The sequence below is a fragment of the Sciurus carolinensis genome, chromosome 6 (assembly GCF_902686445.1).
Source record: "Sciurus carolinensis chromosome 6, mSciCar1.2, whole genome shotgun sequence".
NCBI classification, from domain to species: Eukaryota; Metazoa; Chordata; class Mammalia; order Rodentia; family Sciuridae; genus Sciurus; species Sciurus carolinensis.
The window spans coordinates 5,396,836-5,419,108 of record NC_062218.1 but is presented as its reverse complement, the minus strand read 5'-3'; positions in this window follow the sequence as shown (position 1 = coordinate 5,419,108).

Below are 22,273 nucleotides of genomic sequence, written 5' to 3'. Positions count from 1 at the left end.
GATCTGAGACTAAATAAAGCGTTATTTTGTTCAACTCATCGACTCCTTCCTCCTTCCAACCCACTCTTTGTGAGTGTGCACATGCAGGAGGTTCTGGACGGACGGGGGCGGCATTTACCCAGACAATTGTCAACTAACAGAAATAGGGCTGCGGAGTCGGCTGGTGATGATGGAAATTGCCGACTCGGGACCTGAAGGCTGGGTGAGAGAGCAGAGCGCAGGGGAGAGAAACTCAGGGCCCTCTCTTCAGTGAACCGACCCCCAAGCTGCAAGCCTGCCCTTGGGGGCATCTATCCTCACCCGCAGAAGAGCGAGCAGGCAAGCACATGTTTCCCCTGAGTGTTCAGTGTAGACGCGACATCTAGGGTGGGTAAACCCAGGGCCGGCACGAAGACTCCAGGTGGCCAGGGGCAGGAGGGCAGGAGGGAGGGTGGCTACAGAGCTCAGCCATGTGTTCTTATTTTATCACCTGGAAACCCAAGGCTCCAGCCCACTGAGGGTAATGAAGTTTTGGGAACAGTGGTGAAGGTTGGCTACATAATGCTGCAAATGTTTGAATCTGGGCATGAGCATTAAAGTAGAAAATTGTACATGCATTTTTCCACAATAAAATTTTTAAAAAAATCTTATTAAGATCCTTTCTTTCCTCCAACAACCATCCTACTTCCTTTTTAAAAGTATTGGTGAGGAGTCGGGTGGGATGCGGCATGCCTGTCACCCCAGCGACTCCAGAGGCTGAGGCAGGAGGATCACAAGTTCGAGGACAGCCTCAGCAACTTACCGAGAGCTGTCTCAAAATAAAGTAGAGGGTTGAGGAGTAGCTCCGTGGTAGAGCACCCCTGGGCTCCATCCCCAGTACACACACAAATAAAGGAAAAAGCGTTGACAAGTCTTGCTGTCTGAAGTGACTTCTGACCCTCTCCTGAGAACCAGCCCAGGTGGCCTGCCACCCCTACACTACCAGCCCGGAGGAGGTGTGACGGGGCTCCGGGGAGGACAAGGAGGGGAGGGCATGCCAGAGGGGCGGCTGGAACCTGGGGCAGAACCCAGACCCAGGGACAGGGCCGGGGTCAGAGGAGGGTGCTTGGTTGCTCCTGGGAAGGACTAGAGGAGACGGGTAGCAGCGACATGGGGAGGAATGGCGCAGGGCTGCGGGGCCCCAGGGCCCCAGGGAGGCAGCAGCTGAAGGGCGGCAGGTGCGCTGGGCCCTGAGAGCTGTGGATGCTGGCCCCACCACTCCTTCTCTGTACCAAAGTCATCATGGCGCCAGCAGCGGGAGCTGGGGCTGTGGGCAAGCAGGGACCAGGCCGGAAGGAGCTGCTGCTGAGACCAAGGGAGGAAGCGGTCAATCACACAGTGGGTCACGGGCCTCACTGATGGTGCTCGTGGCTTAAGAATGGCAGCGCTGAATGAACCGCAGCGATCTAGGAATAACTAACTGAGGGTGGAAGGCCGAGGCCCACTTTGGACATGACTGTAGTTTTCTGGGGCTTCAGCGACAAACAGGGCGGATTAAATAGCACAAGTGCGTTCCGTCAGTTCTGGAGGCCCCTTGTTTGGGATCCAGGCGTCTCCCAGGCTGGTTCCTTCTGGCAGCTCTAAGGCTGCCTGTCCCTGGCCTCCCTCCCAACTTCTGGCCTCCCTGAGCTCAAAGGCACGTGCATCCAGTCTCTGGCTCCATCAGCACCCACACAGAGCCCTCCTCCTGTGTCTCCGAGCTTCTGCACCTTTGCATGGCTCTCTGAGGACACCAGTCACTGCACTGAGGCCGCCCTAAATCCTGTATGAGCTCATCTTCAGACATCCGCAAGATCCTATTTCCAAAGTCTCATTCACAGGTTGCAGGGTTAGGATGCAAACATATCTTTTTGGAAGACATAATTCAACACCAGACAGGGACAGAGATGAAATGTCAAGAGAGTTCAGAAGAGAAAATAAAATTGCTTCCAGCCAGGGCATCCAGGTGACTCCAGAAGAGCTCGGAGGTTTTCAACATCCAGTGCTATCTTCATCCCAGACCGTTTTCTGCCTTAGTGCAGGTTACACACACATAAATAAGCAGGGGCTGAGGGAAGGACAGACTTCCCTGCTTGCTTCGAATCCTAGTTTCCCTCTTCCTGTCTATGTGTCTTGGTTACTTTATTTCTTAGTGCCTCCGTGTTCACAGGAATAAAATAGGCATAAGCCTTAATGAGTTCTCTCCAGGGGAGATTCCAGAATGCGACTGTACAGCGTGCGTCTTACGTCAGCTGTAAGACGTACCTTACGCTGCCCCCACTTGGATTTGCAGGCAGCTTGGCACCTGGCCTCCTTCCAGTGTGCTGTCCTGGAAAGGCAGACAGTTTATACTGTGGGAAGTGCCGCATGCAGCTCCTGGGGCAGGCTGGTGCATTGGTGGAGAACCAACGTCCTTTCTCATGTGACAGCGAGAAGTGGAGAGACTCCCTGGATGATTCATGAGCTTAACATGCTTCCTTCTGTCTAAGCAGGGAAGCTGGAGGAGTAAGCCTTTGTGCCGTGGATGTGGAAGGGAGTCTTATGTGGTAATGAATGGGGTGTTATGGTTTAGATATTAGGTGACCCTGAAAAGCTCATGTGTGAGACTGCAGTAGGCTTAGAGGTGAAACGATTGGGGTTTGAGAGCCTTAACCTAATCCATGAATTAATCCCCTGCTGGAGACTGAGTGATAAAGGAAGGCAGGTAGGCTGTGGCTGGAGGAGCTGGGCCTGTGGGGGCGTGACCTTTGGGGTATATACTTGTACCTGGCCAGTGGACTCTCTCTCTGCTTCCTGATCACCATGTGAGCTGCTCCCCTCTATCTCACCTTTCCACCATGAAGTCCTGCCTCACCTGGAGCTCCGAGGAATGGAGCCGGCTGTCTCTGGACTGAGACTCTGAAACTGTGAGCCCCCAAGTCAACGTCCTCCTCTACAATTGTACTGGTCAAGTCTTTAAGTCACAGCAGCAAAAAAGCTGACTAGGACAGGGGGCTTGGCCTGGTATTTACAGAGCCCTCTTTGGTTCATCTTTGAAGCTGAAGACACTTCAGTGATTCCTTCCAGAGACTCTTTGAGTCACTTTCCAAGGATGACTTGGTCCCCATACAGCCTTTAGGATATGCAGAAACCCTGTGGTTCCAGGACACCAGGAATGGGGGAGGAAGGAAGAATTTCACAGGTCGCAGGAATGCTGGCCCCAAAATAATGCAGAGGTTGTGGAGGAAGGGAGGGGCATTTATGTGCACATCAGGACATGCCTGTTTCCCGATGCTGCCTGGATCTCTCTGTGAGACCCCATTATTCCCACTCCCGATGCGTTTAGCCCAAGCTGATACACTCGGTTTGATCTAAAGTCTTTTGGTCAGCTGGTTAGAACAGCTCACTTGAGTCACACATTTACTCAATCCGAACATTCTCGGCTTGGCCACTGCTCCCAGGCCAGGCTTGCTCACAGAGCTTCCCCTCCACAGGGCAGAGCAGTATCCTGGGAGGGTCACTTCTTGGCTGCCTCAGGCTGCTTGGGGTCCTCATGCTGAATGGCACCTGATTTTGCCCTGAGACCCTTGGGAAGACTCTGGGCCTGGGGCAGGGAAGACCCTGCACAGCCTCCCTCTGCCACGGAGTCCAACTGCCCAGCACAACACCCCTGGTGGGTCGTCCAGGGCCAACGTCTTCACAAGTGTCTTTGGTGGAGACCAGGAGGGAACAAGGACCTGGAAAAGCTGTTGGGCCCTGGCACCATGTCTGGACTCACCCTGCTCCCTGGGAAGTGTGGGGTGGGTGGAAAGGCATATCTGCCCCTCCCTAATGTTTCTCTGAGGTCCTGCAGGGGAGTCAAGGGTGTCTCCCCATCCATCATGTGCGAGTCCATCAGATAAATCTTGGTGGATGTCACAAATGGACTCTTTTTGGTGACATTAAGGTACTCACCACCTCAAGGATCTTCTTCCAAGTCCTCTTCCCCTCACAGAGATCTGACCATTGCACATATCCCTCCTCTCAGCTGGGGTGGGGCTGGGGACAATAAAAATCTGCTATTCCAATAAAAAGGCAGTTTAAAAATATAACTAATTAGTAAAATATCCTATCATTGTAACACTTAAACCAAGAAAAATGAAGTTAGACATCACACATCCACCTAATAAGGTGGTTCCAAAGTACAAAATATTCAAAACACTGACATCAGTTCTCATTAGTTGAAAACAGAGGGAAGTTCTTCATCAAATTCTAAATTAAATTTTCTATGCCTTTTTAAAGCACTTACTACTTGAATTTTAAGATACTAAATATGCACATCTCTTTAAGCCAACCAATATGTGAAAATACAAATTCACACAAAATTGTGTTCTAATTACTGACTTTGCAATATGATCCATAATATGATTTTCTTGCCTAGGGCTCCTGATCCTGTGTTGCAGTTAAAAAATAAAGATTTTATTTGTATGCACATTTAAGCAACATAGCCTGAACATAAATTGATGAATAATAACATTAAAATTCTTACATATGTGAAGTAGCATCTTTATTCAAAAAAGATCTGTGAATCGCTGATAAATTCTGAATTTAAATGATGGAAATAAATCTTTCCTGCAACCAAAAGGCTCATAAGTGAGAATGTAAGAGAAATCCATCCCAAAGGATACATAAAACCCAACACAGGAATAGGAGAAACATTAAAAACAAAGTAACACAACACCTCCCAAAGTTTATAATTCACCAGCAACTGTATCTAAAGAGATTAAAGTGGATGAAATACCCAATAAAAAATTTAAAAGAGTGATTATGAAAAGGATTAACAGATTCCAAGAGAACCCAAAAAACAACTGGATGAATTAAGGAAGTTGGTGCAAGGTATGAGTGAGAAATTCAATAAGAAAATATAATTACTAAAAAAGAACTAAACAGAAATCTTGAAAATGAAAGACATTAAAAATCAAATAAATGTTCAGTTGAAAGTCTCTCTAATGGAGTAGACAGAATTTCAAAGTTGGAAGACAAAATGGCCCGCCTTGAACATTCAGACAGTATTAAAGAAAAGAAGTAACTATGTCAGAATATACAAGAACTCTGGGGCAGTATTAAGAGACTGTTTTAGTCAACTTTTTTGCTGCTGTGACCAAAAGACCTGACAAGAACAAGGTAGAAGAGGAAAAGTTTATTTGGGGTTCATAGTTTTAGAGGAAAATTTTATGTAGGGTTCATAGTTTCAAAGGTTTTAGTCTGTAGATGACAAACTTCATTGCTTTGGACCCAGGGGGAGACAGAACATCAAAGCAGAGGGTGTACTAGAGACAAGCATCAGGTAGCAGAGAGAGTCTCCCCTCACCACAAGCAACATATCAACCCAAAGGCATGCCTCCAATGACCCACATCCTCCAGCCACACCCTACCTGCCTCCCATTCTCACCACTCAAGTGGATTAATAAGCTGATGAGGTTAAGGCTTGTGTAAACCAATCACTTCACCTCTAAACTGTCTTGCATTGTCTCACACATGAGCTTTTCAGGGATACCTCATGTCTAAACCATAAAAGAAACTAAATTTAAGAATCATTGTAAATGGTAAGTGTTGTGAGATGCAGGTTAATGGAATGAATGACCTTTTCAGGAAAATAATAACAGAAAATTTTCCAAACCTTGAAAATGAATGGACATTCAAATATAGGATGCATTCAGAACCCTGAATAGTTAAGATCAAGAAAGAAATCCTTCCCAACACATTATATAAAATGCCTAACAGAACAAGGAGAGAATGTTAAAAGCATCAAGAGAAAAATGTCAGGTCACATTTAGAGGGAAGTCAATCAGAATCACTTCTGATTTCTCAGCACAAACTCTAAAAGCCAGGACATCTTGGAATGATGTGTTCCAAGTCCTGAAAGAAGATAACTGTCAACCAAGTTTGTTATATCTAGCAAAACTATCCCTCAGCATCAATAACGGGATTTTAAAAACTTTTAAGAGCTAGGTGCAGTGGCACATGCCTATAATACCAGTGGCTCAGGAGTCTGAGGCAGGAAAAAGGCAAGCCCAAAGCAGCAATGTATCAAGGCTCTGTCTCAAAATAAAAAAATTTTTTTAAAGAGCTTGGGTTGTGAATCCGTAGTTAAGAACCTATGGACTCAATCCCTAGTATCAAAACAACAACAACAAACAAACAAACAAACAAAAAAAAAAAAAAAAACTTCTGCTTTCAGGGGAAAAACTGAAAGCATTTCCATAAACATTTGGAACAAAACAAATGTATCCACTCTCACCACTCCTGTCCAATATAGTACTAGAAATTCTAGCCAGAGGAATTAGGTAAGAGAAGGAAATAAAAGGGATAAAACAGGAAAGGAAGAAGTCAAATTACCACTGTTTGCAGATTATATAATCTTATATTTATAACATTCAAAAACTTTACCAAAGACTGCAAAGCTAACAAGCAAATTCAGCAAAGTAGCAGGTTACAAAATCAACATACAAAAATCAATAGTTTTCCTATACATCAATAATGAACCTGCTAAGAAAGAAATCAGGAAAACAATCCCATTCATAATAGCCTCAAAAAAAAAAAAAAAAAAAAAAAACCAGGAATAAATTTAACCAAGGAGATAAAAGACCTCTAGAATGAAAACTACAAAACATTAAAGAAAGAAATTTAATAAGATACAAGAAGATGGAAAGACCTCATATCTTCATGAATAAGCAAAATTAATACTGCTAAAATGGTCATATTACCAAAAAATACAGATTCAGTGCAATCTCCATCAAAATATCAGTGACATTCTTCATAGAACTAGAAAAAACAATCCTAAAATTTAGAAGAATAAAAGAACCAGAATAACCAAAATAATTATAAGCCCCAAAAAAGCAATACTGAAGTCTTCACAATACCTGACTTCAAATTATACTCTAGCAATATATTAACACAAACTGCATGGTACTGGTATAAAAACAGACAGAGAACAATGGTATAAATTAGTATAAATGGAATAAAGACAAAGAGACAGTACAGAGACACAGTCATCTGATCTTTGACAAAGGTACCAAAAATATACATTGGAGAAAAGACAACCTTTTAAACAAATGGTACTGGGAAAACTGATTTTCCATATGTAGAAGAATGAGACTAGAGCCTTATCTCTCTCCTTGTGCCAAATTCAACTCAAAATGAATTAAAGACCTGAAGCAAAGGAACTGTCCAATTCCTAGAAGAAAACGTAGGGTCAGCACTCCAACACAGAGGCACGGGCAATGATTTTGTCAGTAGGACCCCTAAAGCTCAGAAAATAATACCAAAAATTAATAAATGTGATGGCATCAAATTGAAAAACTTCTGCACAGCAAAGGTAACAATTGGGAATGTAAAGAGAGAGCCTACAGAATAGAAGAAAATCTTTATCAGCTATTCTCTAGCAGAGAACTAATATCCAGAATATACAAATGACTCAAAGAACTTAACTCCAAAAAACTAATAATTCAGTTAATGGGAAAATGAACTAAACAGGTACTTCTCAAAATAAGAAATACAAATGGCCAAAAAATATATGAAAAAATGTTCAGCATCCAGAGCAATTTTGGAAATGCAAATCAAAACTACATTGAGCCAGGCATGGTGGTGTGTGCTTGTAATCCCAGCGGCTAGAGAGACTGAGACAGGAGGATCGTGAGTTCAAAGCCAGCCTTAGCAACAGCGAGGTCCTAAGCAACTTGGTAAGACCCTGTCTCTAAATAAAATACAAAATAGGGTGGGGGATGTGACTCAGTAGTTGAGTATTGAGTACTGCCAAATTCAATCTCCAGTACCCCCCGCCACCAAAAACTACATTGAGATTTCATCTCATGCCAGTCAGAATGGCAGCCATCAGTAATATAAAACAATAATAAATACTGGAGAAAAATGAAAACTTTGATAGTGTTGATGGAATTGTAAATTAGTACAAACACTCTGGAAATCAGTAAAGGAGGTTCCTCAATAGACTGGGAATGGAACCACCCCATGACCCAGCTCTACCGCTCCTTGGTATTCATCCTAAAGGATTAAAGTCATCACACTATAGCAATACCAGCATGCCCATGTTTATAGCAGCAACATTCACCATAGCCAAGGTATGGAACCAGCCATTCATCCATCAATGGATGAAGAAAATGTGGTGTATATACACAATGGAGTTTATTTTCAGTCATAAAGAAAAATGAAATTATTTCATTTGCAGGAGAATGGATGGAATTTGAAACATTTTGTAAAGTGAAATAAGCCAAACTCAGAAAGTCAAGGGTCATGTTTTCTCCCATATGTGGAAACCAAAGAGCAAAAAGGAAAAGAAATGTGGGGCAGGGGTCTCATTGAAGGGAGCTCAGTAAGTTAGAGGAAAGAGACCAGGGGAGGGAGGAGGGGAGAAAGAGGAAATACTGGGGCTTATAATGGACAAATTATATTGTCATAATGTATATATGTGTGAATACGTAACCAAAAAATACCACCATGTGTACAACTATAATGCACCAATTAAAATATGGAAAACAAGTGAATTGAACACAGAAGAGAGCTCTTTGTGAGGCAGACTTGTATGGACATGGGTCAAAATTTGTTAGCCCATTTTTAATTCCATGGTTCACCTATTGACTTCTGGAAGACACCACCTCCCTTCTACCATCTAGTCTCCTCTCTGGTTGGTGTTCCTGTGTTATGCATGTGCATAACTGGCAGGTCACTAACTACCTGCCAGTTTCCAAATCCTGTGGCCTCTGCACACCCTTAACTCAGCTGTCTTCTCTGTGACATTTGTTACTGCTGGGGACACCCTCCTCCTGGGGGGGGTAGTTGTCTTCCTCCTCTCTGTCCTGCTTTTCCTGCCCAAGATCAGTTCCCCACACCGTACTCCCCAGGTCATCTGAGGTCTTTTCCTTCCACTCGGCCACTCATCTTCATGACTGCCCACAGTCCACCCCACCACTAGAAAAATTTCTGTCCCCAGCCTCCTTCCCATGCAGACCACTCTCCTGGTTTCCCCCTGAAAACACCAACCTGACTTTCCTGCACACAAAGTATGACCAAAACCAGTCTGAATGTCCCCAGAAAATTCAAAGCTTGCTCTTGCTAGAGGCCCTTCCCTCAGAGCTGCAGAATGCAGTGTTGCTATGCATGTGTCATAGGTACGACCAGCACGCACAGAGGGAGACACACAGCAAGGAACACCTCCCTGATGAGCTCCTTCAGAGACGGGTGTGGTAAGTGGCCACACCCCTGTGAAGACAGCACATGGTCCCAGGCCGTGGACTGGACTCCCTTGGCTCAGGGAAAGGATAGATCAACTCAGGCATTCTGACCTACAACCCCGAGTCTGAGGGCTCAAATTCATAACATCCCTGAGGACAATCCAAGAATCAACCACAGTAACTGGGAAACCTGCGGCCAACTCTGTGCTGCTAAGCTGCTTTGCTTGGCCTACCCAAGGTCTGTGACCTTTGTAATTAGTCACTAACATTTAAAAATTTGGAAATGTCACGTACAAATGGACTTTCTAGAAAGCAGACTCCCTGGCTTCCCTCGAGCAGGGCAGCATCTGCTGGCTCTTGTCTTGTCTTCATCTTGACCTTGATCTGCAGCCCTGGGGCTGCCCTCTTTGAAACAGCTTGGGTCTTAACTATCCCCAAAGGTCAGGTGCTGAGGGCTTTTCCAGGGCAGTGCTACTAGGAGTCAGACCTCATGCGAGGTCCTCAGGTCACTGGGACTTGCCCTCCCAGGCTGGATGGGACCCCAGCCCATCGACGGGACCCTTCTCTTTCTCTTTCACATCCCAGCCTGAGGAGAGCAGGTTTTCCTGCTGTGACACGCTGCCTCATCACAGGCCCGACAGCAGGGGGCCAGCCCACCATGGACTGACACCCCCCAATCCGAGCCTAAATGCGCCTTTCCGCACTCTCACTGCCCCCTGCCACAGTCCCACTCTCCCTGTGGCTGCCCACAGGTACCTGGCCTTTCACTCATTTGCATTTCCCTGCCTGGTCTGGAGCCTCATTGCATTATTTCACTGCTGCATATTCTTTTACTGCAGTAAGGAAGTAGACACAGATTGCCCAGCGGAATTCAAGCAGCAAACAAAATTTAGAAATACTTGTGTTGAGGTGGCAAAACTGCTTTCCCAGCTGCCTCACCCCAAACACACTCCGATTGTAAAATCCAGTCCAATGGTCCAGAGACCACTTGAGCAGCCTGCTGAACACCAGAGCCAGGGAGGCCAGAGGACCGAGGCCTGGACCGGGCAGGTATGACTCCGGGTGTCTTATGCCCTCTCTGAACCCAATTTCTCTATAAATGACCAGGCTGGAATAGAGGGACCCCAAGAACTTTTCTTAGATTGAAACAAATTCCATTATTTTCTAAATCAGTGGTTGGTCAGCAAATTTTTCTATAAAAAGTCAGATAGTAGATATTTGAGGCTCTGTGGGTCACAAAGCCCCTATCACAGCTACACTGCCATTGTAGCCAAAAGCAGCCATAAACCAAATGTAAATCAAAGAACACCGCCATGTTCAAACCAGTCTGTGTGCAAACACTGGAACCAGCTGACTTGGCCATGGTTTGTGGTCTCATCTAAATTAAAACATCCACAGATACTTTTATCACCCATGCGATAAAACCGTATAAAATTGCACACATTGTACCACTTAAAGGTCCAAGAGTCAGGGGAGGAGGAGGAGGAAGGGGGAAGGCAGAGGCGGGAGGAGGAGAGACTTGCTCTACATATCCAGGACCTCCTACAAAGTTACACAGAGGTAGCAGGTCAGGAAAAGGTGAGACCCTCAGTGGAGAAGGTGAAGCCTAGAAACTCACTTATGTGTTAACTCAAGAAAAATAACAACCTAAAAATTGATCAGCTACTATGTTTTAACCGTCACTGGAAATTTAGCACTGGAAAGTTAAATCCCTGCCTGATGGCATTCATAGAAACAAATGTTTCATGTTAGTTGAAGTCCTTAATATTTCAAAACTATGAAAATAAAAAGAAAATGTATAGAATAGGCTTAAGGTAATAGGGTTTTTAAAAGGCCTTCTAAAATAGAATATAAAGAAAGAAAAGACAGTCCAATTTGTCTACTTTAAGTTTTAAATTAAAAATAAAACTTATAGAAAAGTGACTGACCAGCGAAGGTATGTGCAATTCCAATTATCATGGGCATGTGTTTAATTTCTGCAGCAAATAAAAATAGCACAAATCACCATGATGGATATTCTCCCACTGTGTTGAACGCCTGTGTTGGTTTATATAGCTGGGGCCCATCCTGTTTGGGCAGATGTGTGGGCTTATGAAGATCCATTGGTGTGCTCATGGTTTTCACATATTTTGGGCATTTTCTCTGAATATCAATAAGAAAAAGATAAAAGTTTTCAGGCATTGGGTTGTGTGTGTGTAATCCCAGTGGCCTGTGAGGCTGGGGCAGGAGGACGGCAAGTTCAAGACCAGTCTCAGCAACTCAGCAAGGCCCTCAGCAACTTAGTGAGACCCTGTCTCAATATAAAAAATAAAAAGGACTGGGGTGTGGCTCCGTGGTTAAGCACCCCTGGGTTCAATCCCTGTACCAAAATATAAAAAGTTAAAATAAAAAACTTAATGGGTAATGGGCATAGGGGTACAGTTAGAATAACTTCTAATGTTCTATAGCACCGTAGGTGGGATGGTTGACAGAAGCTAGTTGAATATTTCCAAATAGCTGGTAGAGAGGATTTTGAATCCTCCCAATACAAAGAAATGATACCATCCAGGGTGACAGATATGCCTATTACCCTGAGCCGATCGACTGTTGTATGTACATATTGAGATTCCACCCCATAAATATGTAATTTACTGTAAGACAATTAAGAAGTAAAGACATATTTTTTTCAAAAGAATTAAGAATAGACAGAATCTGAGTGGACAGTTCGTGATAAAAGAAGATTAAAATGACCAATAAACATGAGATGTTCGAATTACAAACAATATAAAAATCAAAACACAATGAGACTCATGTTTCAACCACTGGTGTGGCCAATCCAACAACAATGACGGGGCGGTTGTGGGACAGCCATCCTCACACGTGGTTCCTGGGGGTCGAATGCCCCGCCCTGAAGGACATTCTGCCCGGTCCTCCTCCTGCCTCCCTATGACTCCCGAACCCTGTGCTCCTCTGTCCCCGTGGGCCTCAGCAGGGAGAGAGCCCAGCTTGCCCTTGGGATACGTGACCGTGACTGAAGACACTTTTGGATGTGATAACTAGGGGCCGCTCTGAGGCAGTGTCCAAGGATGCTGCTGAGCAGCCTTCAGTGCACGGGACAGCCCCACACAAAAGAATCATGTGCCCCAAAGTGTCGACAGGACCAAGCGGGAAACCCAGATTCTGAAGAAATCCTCCCACCTGCCCAAGAAGCCACAGCCAAGGGAGTTCACCGAAGTGCTAGCCACAGAAAACTGGAGACAGCCCAAATGTCCATCAGGGAGAGAAGTCGCGCCTCGTACCGCACTGTCCAGTCCAGGAGAGAAGACACTGACCCAGTGGAGGAGGGTTGGAAGGCCTTCTTGTGGGGAAGTCATCATCAAGGATCAGAATTGCTCAGGAGAAGTCTGCCCACTGCCTGCCCCTGGCAGCCCCCAGGGCGAGTGGTCACTGGAGGGCGGGTTCATCAGCACGCCCACTCCCTTTGAAGTGCAGGTGCCCCTTCAGGGGATCACACCGTTCCTTCCCTGCACCCACGTGAATTAGGATTTGCAGAACCTGATGATTCCCATGGAGGCAGAGAGATCCACCCACAGGCTCTGGTTAGCAACAAGGTCAGCAGCTGCTCTGTCACGAGCTAGAATTACCTGAGAGGTGACAGGAGGACCACAGACGCTTAAACTGTCGTCTGGAAAGGGTTACAGGTTTAGAGGATATAAACGCTTGCACCCCACATGCCATCTCCAGTATTATCCCCAGCACCTGAACCACGGCCCTTGAGTTCCTTAAACTAACCCTGTCCCGCCCACAAGGAAGCCTTGGGCCTGGCCACTGAAATCCAGATTCATGTCCAAGCACTTCTGTGACAAGATACCACAGATCGAGAGGCTGAGAGCAACTGACATCCGTTCCCTCACAGTTCTGGAGCCCAGAAGCCCAAAAGCCAGCCGCCAGCAGGGCTGTGCCTCGGCGGCTCTCAGGCACCTCACGGGCGGCTGCCCGTCATGCTTGGCACTCCCGCCTGGTAGGAATCACTCCAAACCGTGCGTCTCTGCCTCGTCTTCAGATGCCGTTCTTCTCTCTGTATCTCCGTACGACTTGTTCTCTCTTTCATAATTGTTTTGTATTTCGCTTCAGTTTGGTTTTTGTTGTTGTTGTTTGTGGTGCTGGGGATCAAATCCAGGGCCAGGTACACGCTACGCGAGGGTTCTGTCACTGAGCCACATGCCCAGTCCGAATCTCTCTGTGTAAGGATGCCATTCATGAGGTTTGTGGGCATCCTAATCCCTTTGACCTCCTCTTAACTCGATTATATCAGCAAAGACCTGTTTCCAAATGGGTCGCATTCACAAATTCCAGGGGGTGGGACATCAACACATACCCTGAGGGAACACAAGAGCGTCCTATGCACCCGTCAACTTGAGGATTTCACCTAACAGGACCTCACCAGCACAGCCCCGAACTTGGAGATGGAAGGAGCAGTCAAATCCAACGGGTCAACATCAGGTTGGCCAGTGCCACGGAAATGGACGGTCCATTGATCTTAAGAGACAGGTAGAGGGTGGCCTACCATTAGGTAAAAAGCCTGGCTTTGCCCCACTCTGCCCCCAAAAGGGTCCTGAACAAACTGGAAGAGCTAAACTCAGGCTTCCGTCTGTTGGAGCTGCTGTAACAAAATACCAAGAACCAATGGCTTCTCCACACGGGATTTCCCCTCACATTCTGGAGACAGGGAGGCCCATGCCCAAGGTGTGGCCAATCTGATGTCAAGTGAGGCTCCATTCTTCAGGAGGCTGTGTCCTCCATGGCAAAAGTGGCGAGGGAGCCTCTTCTATCAGGACCCCAGTCCCACCCATGAAAGCTCCATCCTCACGGCCTGCCCACCTCCTCGGGTCTCGACCCCTAATTCCACTGGCTTGGAAGGTAAGCTTCAATATGCAAATCTGGGGGGCACAGTCTATGCCAGTCTGTTCCCATTAGGAGACTGCAGCCTGCACAACCCCAGTCTGACAGCACACTAAGCAAAAGACCTGCATCCAGAAGCCACGCAGAGAGCTCCAACAGACACGGGTCATTCCCAGCACCCAGGTCCCCGGGGGTTTTAGGTTGCCACCTACGGGTCCCTCCCCTGCACACCCGCTTAGCTACTTCCCTGTCACATCTGAGTGGCCAACCAGAGGAGTGGGTCAGGCTTCCAGAACTGTCCATTACCCTCTGAACTGTCCATCCATGAGGACAGCAATGACCGAAGGGCTAACCTGTGAGGAGGCAGGGTCCCCAGCCCAGGGAGCCCACATAGGGGGCCAGGGCTCCCTTGGCAGAGGTGTGGGGAGCTCATCATCTGGGGTGAAGACGACAATTCCCAGTGGGAAAGGTCCTCAGTGGCGTTTCTTAGGTGCCGTGCTGTGTGTGAAGAATAAGGCACAGGGTCAGGATCTGTCCTGCAGTTTGAGGTGAGTCAAGTAACCACCTTGGAACCTGCACAGTCACAAACACACCCATTGGGAGCTTTCTGATGGGGCCCCTCAGTGGGCTGCAGCTGCTGCCCAGGCAAAGCCCTGCGGCAGTCTCCGCGGGAGAGGCTCCTGCGGGGCCAGGGACAGGGCCGATGGCCGAGTGGAGGAGAAAGGTGAATGTCACCTGCAGATCCCACTCTCGGCATGCCTTAACCCTCGGGTTTCAAAAGGCAGCGCCTTCTGACACGTGGGGCTGGCTGTCCTGGGGGTGACCAGGCCGGGAGAGGCCACGTGGGGTCCGAACGTGGGGGTCCCCGCACCAGGACGGCACGCGGGCAGGGCGCGTGGCAGGCTCGCTCTTCCCCTGAAGCAGATCAGGCCACAAGTCCGGGTCCAGCGGGAGTCCAGCCTGCCTGAGGAGGAACCTCTTCGGCGGCCGGTGCAGACTTGCGTCTTCTAACTTTCTAGAAAGTACCCAAGGGAGGGTTTCGCGGCCTTCTCGTGAGTGCCTGCGCGGCCCTGGGCAGTCTCCCGGCTGAACCGCTGTCCTTCACCTGGCCTCTCGTCTTCCGTCTCCCACGGAGGTAAGAATCATGGGACCCACAGACGGAGACCTCCGCACACGCGGCCTCTGGCGAGATGTGCCAGCGCTCTCCGCGCCTGGCATGGAGAAGGAACCCTGCCTCCGAGGGGCCCGCATGCCGGGCAGGCCCAGCTCCCCGCGGAGAGACTGGGAGGGGTCGGCGGCCGGCTCAGGGAGGCCCCCGCAGCCTTCATTCTCCAGGGAGGTTCCTCACCCGCCAGGCAGCTCCAACCATGTCTGAAAGACAACCACACGGGGTCCTGCGGTGCCCGCGGGCGCAGTGGTCCTGAAGCGGCACTACCACCGAAGCCTCCAGAGCTGCCAGGTTGCTACCCAGAGTCCAGGGTACTCAGGAGCCTCCAGGGCCCACAGTCTGCCTTGCACACAAGACGCCAGGAGATAGGGAAGAGGATGGGGTGGGCTGCTGTTGGCACGGCCTCTGAACAGACACTCAGAGAGGCCAGCAGCAGGAGGCGAGAGGTCCTGACCACTCGGGAGTCCCTTGGGTTGCCAGAGGGGCAAGGTTGATCCCACAACTGGGCTCCTAACAATTCAGCCATGTGGACTGAGTGACCATCTAAGGCATGACATAGTCACAACAGAACTCATTTTGATGTAATTATAAAAGCAAGTAACATAATTTGTTCTAATTCAGTCCCCAGGACTTCCCTTGCCCCTCGCTCCTCCCTCCCCTGTTTCCTTTCCTCTACTGATCTTTCTGCTATTTACTTGTAGTTTTTTTTAAATTAGGGTCTTGTGGATGCACACGATGGTGAGATTCACTGTGCTATATTTAAGAAAATGTGGTCTACATACACAATGGAATATTACTCAGCAATAAAGAAGAATGGCTTTATGGCATTTGCTGGTAAATGGATGGAACTAGAGACCATCATGCTAAGTGAAATAAGCCAGTCCCCAAAGGTCAAAGGTTGAATGTTTTCTCTGATAGTGGAAGTTAATCCAAAACGAGGGGTGGGGAGTGTAAAAAAAGAAATACTTCCCTTTTATGACCAAGAACCTTCACTTTCTTATACCACATCCAACGTTGCCAAGAGTGACTGGCTTTCCTTCAATACCTCCTTACAGGGAAACCCAGTTCCTGTCACATTGAGGTGATGGATTCTTTCCAGGGGAGCAGCAGAAAGAGCTCACAGTGTGGAGGGGGCGTGGGCAAGGGTGAACTCCAAACACCAACCACCCCTCCACCCATCACGCCGGCGGAAACCTCACAGCCAAGTGTGGTGGACCGCAGGGGTCTCTGAACAGTGGAGGACACGGGCGGTAAGTGTAACCTGAGAGGCACCCATCGACCACCTCCAGGGATCAGGACACACGAGGCAGAGGGAGGTCCTCCAAGGAGGTGACAGGGCACTGCGTCTCACAGGGGACAGGACGTTACTTCCCTAAAGTAGAATCTGCTACTTTAAAATGGACCACTTTAGTACATGCAGTTCACCATGTTGTGTGACCCTCACCACCAGTTCCAGAATGTTCTATTTCTTCTTCCCCTGCACCCACAAAGCCACTGCCTGTTTATGTCCCTATGAATTTGCCGTCAGGGAAATGAAAACAGAAACCCCGAGGAAAACCGCGTCACACCCATGAGGATGGCCACGGTCAAAAGGCGGAGAACAGGAACGTCAGGGACCCGGAGGAGCCAGAGGTGCTGCTCCCGGCCACGCCCCGGGACCCCCTGGCCACTGCTCCCCGGCCACGCCCTGGGCCCTCTGGCCTCTGTTCCCCAAGCCATGCCCAGGCCCCGCTGGCTGTTGATCGTGCTCTCACGTCTGTGCCCGAGGGAAACGGAGACCAACACAGGAGGTCACCTCGCGCAGGAACGTGGGTACAGCACTGCTTAAGACAACGGAAAAGTGGAACCGCTCGGCCGTGCCAGGAGCCACCGCCAGGGCACCGGGATAAGGCAGCAGGCCGAACGGAGCGCCACGTGCCCAAGTCCCACCCGGAAACGGCACCAGCAGGCGGGGCGTGGACATCGTGCTGCCCCTAAAATAGCCGCGTTCAAGGCAGCCACTCTGCAGCTTGGGTGGCTGTAGGTTGAAGCCACCATTAAGTCAAAATGCACTCGACACTGCTCACTCCAAACTTCACGCTTAGCCAGTTTCCCTCTAACCTGCTCAGGACACCAACGCTGGCCCCCGGTCTCAAATCACTGGCCACAGAGCCTAATTTATAGAGAAGACACAGACCAGGTTGCACAGCAGAGGAACCACAGTGGAGGCCACCAGGGCACCCAACTCCCACACTCCAGCCCCCCACCTGCCTCCCACACGGGCTCCTGGGGCCCAGGGACAGGTGCCCACTCACCTGCCCCACAGGCCTTAGCTGGCTTCTGTGCAGGATAGTCGCATTCTCAGCACCACAACGGCCTCACACTCTGTCTGGGGAGGTGAGGATGCTGGGATCCCACGGGTTGGGGAGGGGTCCAATAGGTTGAGTTTCACCCCAACCCACGGCTCACTCCTGTCCTCCATTAGGCTGACCGCAGTCACAGCCGTGACACTGCAGATGTCCAAAGGAGTGAGCTGCTGCAGAGACCAGCCGATGCCCAGGCTCACACCCTCCTGGCCACGTGCCCACGCTGCTCGGCAGGCCCTCCTTTGCAATCGCGGGGAGGTGGCCACACAGAATCTGCTGACAAGCCACTGCTGCCTGCCCTGAAGGACCACTGGACCCAGGGAGTGGCTGTTGGCAGACTGGGTCAGACAGCGTCCTCCAAAAATTCACATCTGTGGGAACCTCAGAAGGCGACACTGTGGAAATAGGGGTTTTTTCAGGTAGTTAGTTAACTTAAGATGAGGTCATACAAGACCAGTGAGCCCCCATCCAATGCCTGGTGTTCTTGTGGACAGGGACGCCTGGACACACAGAATCCAGAGTCACACGAAGATGAAGGCAGCAACTGCAGTGAGGTGTCTACAGTCAAGAAATGCCAGGCAAGCTGGGAGAAGCAGAGAGCGCGGCCATGCCGCCTTCCGGCACACAGGAATCAGAGCGGGAGGCTCGGCCGCAGGGTCCCCCTGGGTGCGGTCCTTGGTTGCAGACCCTTGGCACCAGTGCACTTGAAGTGTGCTGTTTATCCACAGAGGTCTGGCGTCCCAGGTGTCTAGGGTTGCCGTGGAGGACAGCCTCATCCATCCGTGCCATTCATCCTCCCTCACCTCAAAGCTGGAGGACCTGTGGGGACTTGCAGCATCCCTCCTGCCTGCCCACGCTCAGCCCGGTCACCTGCGAGGCTGTGGGTGCAGCAGGACGTGCAGCCTGGAGCCCGCCTGTCCATGGCTCACTGACAGCTCTTGGGAAGTGTATCCACATCTGCCACCCTGTCTCCTCACCTGCAGTAACGCCAGAGCCCAGTCCCTAGGACAATGGTCACAATTAAATAGATCAACACCTACCAGTGCTCAGGGCAGCACGGGGCACAGAGCAAGCCCTGCACAAAGCTGGCTAACAAGTTCTCACCTGGACCAAGACAGGGCTGTGGCCGGGGCTTCGTGGTTCTCCTCAGGAGTCCAGGCTGGGACTGTGGAGCATCTTCTCCCAGTGGCTGAGAGGAGCCAAGCTCCTCCATCAGTTCCCAAAGTCACCTCTGTAATCCCTTACGGCACAGTCACAGCCCAATGCCTTCATGAGGTCCAGCATGAAAAAGTTGAGTTGCAAACGAAAAAACTTTGCCGCCATTTTCCGGGTCAGAGGGGCTTCACTGCATCCCTCATCAAACAAAATCCATCTGAAAATTGCCTCAGACCAAAACAGAGCTATGGGAAGATGGAACCAACAGGCCCACGCTGGGAGGTCATCCAGCTGAGTCTAACCGAAGAGTCTCCTCCGAGCGCCCACCCACAGGTGCACTCGAGAGCACCCGCCACCCACAGCCGCTCCATCAGACCTCAGCTCTCCCATCGGGCCAGCGCGAGTCTTTGTCCCAGGAAGGCGAGACCGTGCACTAACTGCTGGGAGTGCGAGCTGGGGGCAGGCCCACTTCACAGAGAGGTGACGCGGGCTAGAGTAAGGCGCTCCCAGTGGAGAAGCAGGACCTCCAGGCAGGGAGGGAAGTTCCTTCACCTGCAAGCCCCAGGGACGGGGGACCAACTGGCACACCCGCCACAGTCGTGTGGCTTGGGGAGGCCTGGCCCATCTCAACAGGCTGACACTCACCGGCCACCTGTGTGTCCCGGGCGGGGAAAGGAGAGCAGCAGAAGGTGCAGCCTGCCCTCCAGCTCCCTCAGGAATGTGTCTGAAACTCACCGTCCAGCTGAGGCCACCAGAGCAGGGCTTCGAGAGGTTGTGGGATTCTTCCCAGGCTGCACTTGGTGGAGGGGCAGTCCCAGAAAAGGTTCTAGAAGCCCCCAAACCGTGCTTTCATTCCTCAGCTCCCTCAGCAAACATCTGCTGTGCACCACCTTGTGTTGGATTAGATTCCACAGGAAGTGCTGCTTTAACCCCTGAGGCCTCAGGAGGGCCTGCCACGCATGGAGACCACTGCCCCACACAAAGTCCCCAGCCAAGCAACCTCCCACCAAGGGGAGCCTGCTCTTCTCTGAGCAGTGACTTCTGGGTTCCCAAGTCTCCCCAGATGAGAAGAGTGGCTCTCTGTGCCTGGACTGTCCGTAGGGACAGTGTGGCTCCTGCTGAACACCCACACTCCTTCCTGGAGGCTGGAATTGGCATGTATCCCAGGCCACGGGTGCCTGTGCGACCAGCCCCAGTGAACACCCTGACACCGGAGCCCTGATGCACTTCCCTGACCGACAGCCCTTCTCACATGCTGTCATCAGCATGTCCTGGTGACTCCACCTGACTCCGCCAACATACCTTTTCCCCTGGCTGTCTCCTGTCCCTGTAATAAGCCACGCCCATGAGTACATGACTATACCTAGATTCCTGGCTCCCAAGAGAATCAGTGAAATTCAAGGTGGCCTTAAGACCCCCAGCACAGCCTCCCAAGCCAAACATTTCAGTAAATCCCAAAGCAAACATCAACTATGAGGAGCCCACACCAGTTAAGAACCTGGTTTTTGGAGTGCTTGTGACATCTAAAACCTGTGCTCCACCCTGCATGGGTGACAGGAGGCCTGGCTCCTCCTTCCAGGCCCGGGCAGCCCCAGCCCCCACAGGAGGCTCCCAGCTGCAGATGGGAGCAAACCCCAGACCCGCTGTGCCATGCCACCTCGCTGAAGCACAGGAGCATCCAGGAAGCAGGAGAGGACAAAGCAAGACTACCCTCTCCCTGCAGTGTTGCCAGAGGGGCAAGGGGCCCCGTTCACAGGCAGGCGCATGCCGGGCGAAGCCACAGAACAGACCGCACCCACCCCTCCACGTGTGGGAGCATTTCTCACACCTCCTGAGGCTCGTGCCCCAAGCGAAGGCCTGGGCGCACAGTGTCGCTTGCCCGAGCTCACACAGAAATAGAGAGAGACGTGGAACTGGCCCCAGCCCTCAACCCCACACACAGCTCCGGGCTCCTGTTCCCAACCCCCAGGCCCGTGAGTCTGAGAGGGGCCCAGACTCCCCAGGACAGACCGCAATGTGGGGACAGTCCCTCAACTCATCAGGCTGGGGTGTCCCCCTAGCACATCAGGATGCTGGTGACAGAAGGACCACGTCTCCCCTGCCCTTTCCAGAGGGTGGACACAGGAAGGGCTCGGGTTCTGCAGGCTCTAGCTGAGTCTGCCTTCAGCAATCTGCGAGCCCACCCCAGCGGAGCCACGGGACAGCAGGAGCGGCCCCACCTCCCGGTTACTGTCCCCAGCCTCACCCTCTTTGTCATTGTTCGGGTTTTACAGACCTTCGTTTTTTTCAATAGAGAAACACATGCCAGCCTCATTTCCCTGGGATTTGTAAACATCTGAGTGCTGTGCGTGGTTTCTTCTTACAGACCAGCTTAATTCCCAGACTACCTTAGGGACACCCCTGCCTGGAGGTGAAGTGCCAGCCCAGCGAGCAGCCTGGGAGCAGGAAGCCAGGAGGTGGAGGAGAAAATCTGCAAGGCTGAGGCGAGAGTGCCCCCCGTCTTCTCACCCTTCTGGAGCTCCTGGGAGGCGGCCCTCAGCCCAGTGCTACTTGGGGACCCCAGGGGGACAGCGACGCCCTCCCAGAGCTGGCTCGCGGTGCTGAGTTCCCCTCACCTGCAGGAGCAGATCAGTAAGCCCGCGCCATCGGGGACTGAGCGACTGGACTGACTGGGGGAAGCTCTGGCAGTGCTGTCCCACTGTGGCCGCAGCTCCTGATGGTCCGGTGCTGATGGGCTGGGCGGCACGTCCGGCAGTTGTCCCAGATAGGCAACCTCACGTGGCCTGTTACAGACAGCTAAAGGGGGTACACGAGAAAAATTCTAGCACATATCCAGACTCTAGTTAGAAAATGAGCCTCGAACTGCCCAAACTATTTCCTGCACCTTTTTTCAACATAAAATGATTTTTACTCACTAAAGCTTTGCTATTTATTTGCTCCTGACCTCTGGCATGGAATAACAGAAGCACGAAGCATGATGACCTGGCCTTAGCAGTGAAGTCACGTATGCCACTTCCAGGTGCCTGGCACTGTGTTGGGCCCGTGAGGAACAGACACACATGCTCATATTTACTGAGTAAAGAAGATAAATTTGAAAATGTTAAATAACAACATGAAAGAAATTCTTACAATGAATAGATGATTAACCAGCAAATGCAGATGAGGACTCTGTCCGGAGCCTGGAGGCCAGAGAACCCCACACTGCACAGGGGAGGAGTCAGAAGGTGTGCATAAGGCAAGGGAGGACAGAGTGACCCCAGGGACACCAGATCCCCTTACCAAGGGCCGGCCCTGTGGAGAATGCTGGAACAACAAGGGGGGCCTTCTGCCCTGGGATACGCAGGTGGAGACAGGAAGAGCCAGGGCCTTCCACGTGCAGACATGCCCTCCCTGTGCATCCGGCACCTTGGATCCTTTCCATGTGGAAATGATCAGGGACCTGAGGGTATCAAGAGAGGGAGGCCAGGCAAAAACACCCCACCCAGCCTTGGTTCTGCACCCAACAGCACCAAGCCACGCCT